This window comes from Glycine max, chromosome 5, assembly GCF_000004515.6.
Source record: "Glycine max cultivar Williams 82 chromosome 5, Glycine_max_v4.0, whole genome shotgun sequence".
In the NCBI taxonomy this organism is placed as follows: domain Eukaryota; kingdom Viridiplantae; phylum Streptophyta; class Magnoliopsida; order Fabales; family Fabaceae; genus Glycine; species Glycine max.
The window spans coordinates 29,066,184-29,075,500 of record NC_038241.2 but is presented as its reverse complement, the minus strand read 5'-3'; the positions used below and the strand labels follow the sequence as shown (position 1 = coordinate 29,075,500).

The window sequence follows — 9,317 nt, the reverse complement described above, 5'->3', positions numbered from 1 at the left end:
AAGTAAGTTTTTCAAATTATAAAATATAGTTTACTTTATTTATCTATGTGACTATGCCTAATTCTAAATATATTTTATGTTATTTATTTGTGTAGTTATGAACCTATTTGGGAAATTATTGATAAGAGGTGGGAGAACCAACTTTATAGGCCTTTGCATGCAATTGCATATTATCTTAATCCTCAATTGCATTTTGAAGATGATTTTAAAAAAGATAATCGAGAAGTGAAAGAAGGATTGTTTATTTGTATGATGAGATTGGTAAAGGATGTTAGGGTAAGAAACAAAATTAATGGGCAACTTCTTGAATTTCATTTTGCCAAAGGTCTTTAATGGACAATAAACTCTAGGAAGACTATGCCACCTGCAAAATGGTGGGAAATGTTTGGGGATGGATGTCCTGAATTGAAGTGGTTTGTTATTCGTGTTTTGAGCTTAACTTGTAGTTCTTCTGGATGCACTACTACAAAAAAAGCTTTTTACGTCGGTTAAAATATGCATTCTACGTCAGTTATTAACCGTCATTGTAGGAGATGTTGTAAAAAATTTATATTTTCTATGACGGTTCTTAGCTAAAAACTGTCTTAGAAGGGTACACTTTCTAAGACGGTTTTTTAGAGAACCGTCTTAGAATGTATTTTTTTAAAAAAAGTTAAAAATATATAGAAGATTCTAATATGGTTTTTTGAGAAAACAATCTTAAACATTCTAAGACAGTTTTTTAAGATTTGTCTTATAATGTGTTTTTTTTAAAGAAAAATATTTTGATTTGTTGTAACTATCCCCATCATTCGCAGTATAATTTCTTGAATTTATGCCAACAGTGCCCCATTACGAAATGTACCTTACTCACTATTTTAAGTTTGGTTTATCATTTCAAAGCTCATTCACAAATGCATAGTATATTGCCAATTACTTTGAAGGAATGAACTCAAGACACTCAGAGTAGATCATATTCAAGTGTGTAATTAATTGAAGTATTTTACATCCATTTTCATGTGGAAGTTTTGTTTATGATTGTGTAGGTGAAAATGTTTTTTTTTAAACTTTCATGTAAGTTAACACTCCCAAAAAAGAAATTATGTCTGAGAAATATTTTTAATTTCAATTCTACCAAACGAAAGAAAATATTATTTTAATACCATATTCTAAAAAGTATTAAAATATTTTGTATACCAAATATTACTTAAGCTTTTTTCTTTTAATTATTTGAAATGGCACAAAACAAGGGAAAAAAGCAAAAATTTGTGGACCCTTATTGATATTTTTCACCACTTCACAGTTGAGGAGGCATGGAGAGATAATAGAAAATCAATGAAATTAGAAATGTGTTCTTGTTAATTAATATTTTTTATATTAAATTTGTTTGAATAGAATGTAACATAATTTTAGTTTCTTCACTCTACTTTTCTCTCTCTTTTGTTCTCTCTATTCATACAGAAGAAAAATAATTGTCTTTTTATTTTTTTTCTTATTTCCTTCTTTTTTTACTTCTAACATAAAATGAAGCAAATAAAGTGAATTTTGTTATGTATATTACGGTGTGTGTGCTACTTTTGGTAAAGGCCAAATTGGTTTCAGAGCTATTGAATGACTTTTTGAGCCTCACACAATCATCCTCATACAATGTAGTAACCTGAAATGTAATTAAGAGACCAGAGTTTAAACTATAGCATAAATAAATATACACCAATTTTTATACAACAATTTTTACATAAAGGAGAGATAGAGAAAAAAAAAACCCAAAAAATTTTATAAGAACAAATAAATATAAACAAAATACTTCTTCAAAAAATAACAGATAATTAAAACATAGTCTATATAATTTGATCACATATTTTTAATTACTTATATCATAAAAATATAATTCGTGGAAGTAAAAACATAAGAATCAGAAATCAAAATTATACCTCCTTAGATGTATTCCCTTAATGGCGTGAAATAATAATAATAATAATAATTAGTTAAAATCTAAATTAACATAAACTATCTAAACAACAATATAAACTATCTATAAGAAGTACATAAAAGTCATATATGAAAATAATCAATCCTATAGCAAGAGTCCTAAGTCCTATAAATAATAGTTAAATGTGAATTACTTTATACGTAATTCTAATTATAATGTGGACCTATAAATAATTGACACCTGTTTTGCAATAAAGTGAACCTGTAAATATTTGACACTTGCTTCCAATTGAAACTTGTTTCTTTTTCAAAAGGAATTTGTAGAAGCTAAAGCAAAATATATAGATGGATAATAGAAAAAAGAAAAGGCAACTCATCTCAATTCCTTACCGATTCACCACTGAGATTCACCAACAAAACCTGTAACAAACCACCACAGTGCCTGAGATTCACAAATTACAACAAGCATTGAAAGAGAAACAAAAAACAAGAATATCAAATGAGGCAGACAAAAAACCTTTTCCAAAAATAGCTTTGAAGTGGACAGTGTCCATAGGAATCCCCTGTGACTTCGCAAATGCATCAATCATCTCAAAGCCAACCTGATTAGGACAAAAAACATGTTCTCATATTTCATCACAAAATTGCTAATTCACACACCAACTATGCCCCCTATACACTACAAAACACTTTTTATGCAATTTGATGGTTGATAACTAAAGCCTGTAACCACCGAAACTAACTCCTAACAAACAAAGCGGTAACTGAAATGAACAACAAGACGCTAACATATGTTGAATAAGAAGAAGCAGAAATAAAAGTAAAAAGAAAGAAAGGTACATTGTGTTTGGTTCCTTTAAACTTGTCGCTAGGGTTGCCCAAGCCCATGAAAAGCCAAGGGCGTGGAGTAACGATGCAAAAGCAGCATCTGCTTAACCTATGAAGCATGTCTTCTGCTGCGAAAGTAGGAGAAAAAACTAAAATAAAAGAGTTTCATTCATTTATCAGAGACTATAAAATATCTAAGATATTTGGTTATTATGTTTGGCAAGCTTGGATAAGGACTTACTATTCCATGAACCAATATCTAAAACAAAATATCATGGTTCTGTTAATTTTTTTTTCTACAAAAATATTCTAGCACTCAGGTATATATGGATTGAGAAGGGAGTTGATAATCGCTACAACGTTGTTGCTTTGAAGGTGTCTATACGTCTACTCTATTCCTCCATTTTAGATTCATAATCTCAGAATCATATTATGTCCTCGTGAATAGCTGAGAGTGTTTGATGATTATTAGATATCAGAGTATACACCAAATTCAAAATTGACAAGGATATAGTTATACACTTACTCCCATCCATGAGATATTGATTCAAGGAAAAATTCATACTATATCTCAAAGAAGGGGAAAAAACACTAAAGCTGATAGAATTTTAGTCAACAATTAAAATAAAAAACAAAAACAAATAAAAAAGGGCGTTGGAACCTTTACCGACACAACACATCTCTTTAATAATTTTTGTCATTGTCGCTGCAAGAAATACCAATTTTATAAATAAATACAAAATATTTATCAAAATTCCCTAATTTATTCTTTAATTTAACATTGAAAAAATCACAAATCTAAAAAAAAAAAAAAGAGGAATACACATACCTTTAGGAAGAGAAGCGTCTTCCTTGGCCTTCCTAACAATGTCCATGGGCTCCATCCTGAGATCCAAAACAAACAAAAAAATCAACAAAACGATAAGGGGCGAAATGCAAAACTAAGATCTGAGGAAAAAGAATAAAAAAGAGAGAAAAGAGAAGAAAGAACACACCGAAAGGATAGAGGGAGGAACAAAGAGTCAATTGATTAAAGAAGATGATGAGGATGATGTGAAGAACAAGGTGGTGGTGGTAAACATGTAGTTGCAGAGACGCATATTTATGAAAGAAGGGGTAAGACGTGGGGGTGGTGATGGTGCTACTTTTCAATGCAATGGATAAGAACAAGAGACAGAGAGAGAGAGAGAGAGAGAGAGTAGAATTTCAGCTTCATGGCAAAAGAGGGACCCGCTGAGGGTCAACTCCGCTAGGGTTGTTGGTGGACTTCCGCCGGTGCTATTGCAGAAGAGGAACCCGCCGCAGTCATCGGTGGCGTAGCACTCGTGCTTGTTGATGTCGAAGGTGCAACCGTGGTGGCCCCAGAAGCACCCGGATTAGAGGGTGAGTAACTGGAGGGAGTAGGCTCGGTTTAAGGCGACCTTGAAGCCTCCGCGGGCCAGAACGGGCTTTCCTACACTAGGCTGGATCCCAGGCCACACTGGATAGGGGCACTTGTTCTAGAATAGCATTGATGATGATGTTGAAACCTTGAGCAATGTGAAGAGGAAAAAGATAGTGGTGTGAATATGAAGAAGTTGTTTCGCAAATGTGTGAATCTGTTGCTCACCTACTAGATTGGGTTTGGTTTCGGTGGTGAACGCGTCTTCTCGAGAGCCTAGGGAAGATGAGAGAAAACATTGGGAATAAGAGAGAGACATTGGAAAGAGGAGAGCCAGCGAAGCGAGGAGATGAAGAGTCACACGTTCAAATTTAAAATTACGCAAATTTAAAGACGGTTTTTGTGAAACCGTCTTTGAATAGTGTAAAACAAAGCGGTTTTGTGAAAACCACCTTTGTTTTATACCATTCAAAGACGATTTCATGAAAACCGTCTTTGAAATATTGTTAGTATTTACAAAAATAACATCGCCTTTAAATGCATGTCGTGGAATATGTTGTTTTTAGTAGTGATGTGAGCGTAATTGGAGCTCATTTGAAATGATAATTGAACTTCATGACTTTATTTGTGTTTCTTAATATTTGTTTTTGTTTAGTTTACACTATAGACTTTAGTTAAGTTATCAACTTTGAGTTTATATTATTTATAGGTTCATACAAAAAGGAGAAACTGTTTGCATCAAAAGAAAATGAATGACTTAGTTTATGTCATGTACAACTTGAAGCTCAAAAGTAGACAAACAAGAAAAAATGTTGCTCTTCCATTTGAAGATATGAAATCTGATGATGAATGGATAAACAGAAGAGGGATGTGATATTTTTTATGAAGACAATCTCCAAGTTGAGCAAGAGCAACCTTTAGGGGAAAGTGGTAGCGGAAGTAATATTGATTTGGTTGGAGGAAATTTAACCGATCCAACTTTGGATGCATTTGATATTGACAATTTGGTATTGAATGACAACGTGAAAGATCACTTCTCAATTGAGAAAGAGCTTGAAGATGATGGAGATGCAGATGATGGTGGTGGTGGTGATATTGGAGATGATTTTATTAGAGGATTGATGAACATTTGAATTATTTCTTTTTTTAAGTGTTTTTATTTTAAGAACTTATATTTTGTATGGTATGAATTTATGTTAGATTAAGTATGGATTGTGGACTATGTTAGTTTATTGAATTATTGTTAAAATTTATTATTTTCATTTATTTTAGGGTTAAAATATTTATTTATGATTTTATATAAAGGAATATTAATATATTTTTTTATTTGAGTAAACTTTTAAGAATTTACTATTCGATTCTACGAGTCGAGTTTATAGAACTTCCACCAATCTACGCAAAATTACGAGTATGATAATCTTACCCTTATCTACAAACCAGGTAGATGAAAAGTTCATAGTATGGTCATAAGAGAGAGTGGATGGCTAGCTCAGCAAGTAGCTAGAAACCGTCAAAGTGAGAATCATTCGTGGGGAAAGGACAGCCAAAGCCTAGTCAGAATATTACATACTATGAATGAATTTTGCTTGTTTCATATTATTTCAAGCCGTGAGTGAGGGATAGAACATCCATCCAACAAACGCACCGACTAATCTATGAATGAATAAAGCGAAAGCTTTTCGCTTGCCCCACTTGAACTCTCTTTTCTAAGACTTACTGGCTGAAGATTTCACACATAACCATCATGCTTGCGTTTAAAAGTAGTGAAAGCACGGAACAGCAATGTCACCCCACTAATGTGTGACTTTCCCCGAAGCAGTGAGTGTCAAAAACTCAATACCACGGGTACCAGGTCCCACATATATATCAATACTAATTACTATGGGATACTTGTAGATAGAGCAGAGATGATCCTATATAAAAAAAACATTATTTCAACACCTTTGGAGTAAAAAATAAAGTAAATAATCTCAGTATTTAATAAAAACAAAATCAATAGTATATTTTTTTATTATCATATTATTTATACAAAATATTTATCAAATTAATTAATGATTAATCATCTGTCAAAAAATCTTGATGATCTTCTTTGATGAGATTGAGATCTTTTCTCCCAATTTTATTTTTCTATCTACAAGAGTTAAATTTAAGATTTTAGTTAAGATCGAGAATAAACAGTAATTCTAAAGAATAGTATATTAAAGTATTAGTAATTCTAATATATCCAAATCGATCAAATATATAAACATAACCCACAAAGAGATTGACTTCTTAATGATATTAGATATATGGTGATGAGGAGCAATTCAAATAAGCATATAATCTATTTCACAAAAAAAAAAACATATAACCTAAAACTAAAAAGATATTGCCTTCTTAATGATACTAGATACGGTGGTAAGGGATAGAAAGTAGAAACAGTACTTGGAAGGGCTTTGGCTCTTACGTTGGCACAAAGTTAAGGCAAGAAGGACCCGAGGCACTTACGCAGATGAAAAGGAGACATATCCTCTTGGGGTACAAATGTAGTGTTGTCAGTGGAGGAGATAGCACAGTTCGAGGATGAGTGTGAACATCATAGGACCTAGGCACATGCGTAGCCTCTCCATGATCATGAGCCTATATATATATATATATATATACATATGGGTCTGGGGTACCCCATAGTATTAATAATATTAATAAATACATTGCATGCATTAACTCCATATATTGATAATCAATAATAACGAGGGATTTGCTCCATGCGTACGTTGCCCAGCACAAGTGGATCACCATGATGAATTGGTGGATGTATATATTTGGGACACTATAAATCTTTCATCATTCAGGAGCAGACCGCCAGACCCCAGGTCGATCAAGGCATGAAATTATTGCCACCTAATTTCTAAAATTAGGGACCATAATTCCTCCTCTTTTAATCTAGCTAGTTTCCATTAACATATACTGTATTGATCATTTTCTGATGTGGACTTTAATATATTGGATCTAAGGGTGCAATATGCGCACTAATAATCCTCATAGTAAAATACCTCTCCTAACCATAAGTCCATAACTATGCAAATTGCAAAGGTTCATAGGCTATGATAACAGGTTCGTTCGACTCTACAAGTACTCTAGTGTATATATATATATCAGCTTACAATGTTGAAGTCAAGCCTAATAAAAGAGTCTAGGTGTGTATTTGGAAACTCCTTAAGAAGAAAGAAATCACATTTAGATGTGAAAAGTATAAAGATTAATTTCTTTAAATCATATCCTAAATATTAAAATCGCATTCGAAACGTAAAACCAAATTCGCTATTTGGTTGGCTATAGTCCTGCAACCAAATTTCTAAAATTAGGGACCATAATTCCTCCTATTTTAATCTAGCTAGTTTCATTGACATATTGATCATTTTCTAAGGTGGAGTTTAATATATGATTTCTAATTTAAGAATTTTCCAAATGCTTATATCACATAATAGTGATAATACAACATAGGCCATAATCAATTAGTCATGATGAGGTAAATTATCAACCAATTCCATGCGTAAAAAAAAACTGTCTTGTCTTGATATATTGAGGGTCGATGAAAGGTCAATCACGGGGGAGGTGGAATCGTTGAAATTATGGTTTCTGAGATGGACTCATTCAAAAAAGTCAGAGCTAGATGATGTAGCTGAAGACCCTGGGTCTGTGTTGAATAATGGTATTCAGGCTGAAAACACCATGGACCCTAGTAGATGTGCCAAATCAATGGACAGGAACTAGTGAGAACACAGTCTAAAATTAGACCAGACAGTTTGAGAAACATTGCTTTTGGTAGTTGAATAATGGTATTCAGGCTGAGAATTTAAGAACATGCCGCCAGGAAGCAATTTCAATAATTAATGACCCCTCTATTAATTTCTATTCTGCCGTCACGCAATGAACTCCATGGAATTTCTAAATTTCAAGTCATGACTATACTATTCCTTTTTTTTTTGCGGGTTATATTTTTTTAATTATGAAAATATTGATATGAAATATTTGTTGATTTTATTAATGATTAGTCTCCATCAAAAAATTTAATTAATCAGTGATCATCGATTGAATTTTTTTTTAATTATATTTTTTTATTCATATGATTTAAATTTAAAATTTTACTTAAGAAGATCAAATACTACTTGAAAAAATGACCTGTTGGTTGCTAACCATGATTTGATCGCGCATGTTTTGAATGATTAGCAAAGTTTGTGCAGCACCTCAAGTTAGTTGGCAGTTAGCACCTTGAATCCGTGAATGTAGAGCAAACTATGTTGAAAAACTGATGATCAGTGACGACCCTATAAATTGAAAGTTGCACGGAATTAACACCAAGATTCTTTGTGGTTGACACTTACCGTATTAGGATTTTATAAATTGCCAGTGTCTTAAAAGTATTATTTTAAAATTAAGACGCAAAATTCTTGGAAGATCTCATCATTATCATCTTTATTCGGAGGTTACTCTTGTTTACACACATAGTGTGAACTACACAAGGAATTCCAATGCATGCTTGAAAAACAATAATAGGACAAATTTAATCAATATATAGTTGTATTAGTTAGTTTTGTTTTGATAACTCAACATGCTTTAGTCTGAAACATCGTTCTCCAAATGATTTCATCGAACGCAGAATATCAACGCCTTTTGTAAATTAAATTGTCTTATATAGGTATAAATTGAACTTATTCGCGATATGAAAAGAATATTATCCCTCGATAATCTTCTCAAATTTAAAGGTTGAGCTTTCAGAATTTATTCTATTTTATTTTATTTTTTCTAAGAAAAACTAATACAAACTTGCGCTTAATTACCATGCATATGTAGAATCAAGGCATCTAATTGCTCCATTTATTTAATATGTTGAGATTTTCTCTTTACATTTGAGTATTTGACATTGCATCGTGAGAACGTGTTAGTAAAGCATGGGTTGTTAGGGTTTATAGGGCACAAAGAACCGTGTTTAGATGATCCAAAGGGTGATTGTGTGCCCCTAATGGAGTGCAAAATGTACAAAAGAATATAATTCCAATTCTTATAAAATCCAGCTGTCGTGGATTTCATTATTATAAGAATTATTTTTGAAAGCCAGTAATTTCGTATGTCAAACGGCATAAGCATCTTTAATATCGTATAATCCTGATTCTGATTCCGATGAAGGTAATGCAAATGTGAAAAGTTCAGGTTGACCTAT

At 32.3% G+C, this 9,317-nt stretch overlaps 1 long non-coding RNA gene across 1 annotated transcript; it reads right to left on the bottom strand.

Annotated features, from left to right (window-relative positions):
- Positions 1-1,224: 1,224 nt before the first annotated feature.
- On the bottom strand, positions 1,225-3,895 carry LOC121174889 (uncharacterized). The gene is made up of 6 exons (XR_005891476.1): positions 3,732-3,895; positions 3,566-3,621; positions 2,749-3,442; positions 2,426-2,510; positions 2,299-2,328; positions 1,225-1,636 (listed from the first exon to the last, which is right to left on the bottom strand). It is a non-coding gene; the product is annotated as an uncharacterized lncRNA (long non-coding RNA).
- Between the last annotated feature and the right edge of the window lie 5,422 nt (positions 3,896-9,317).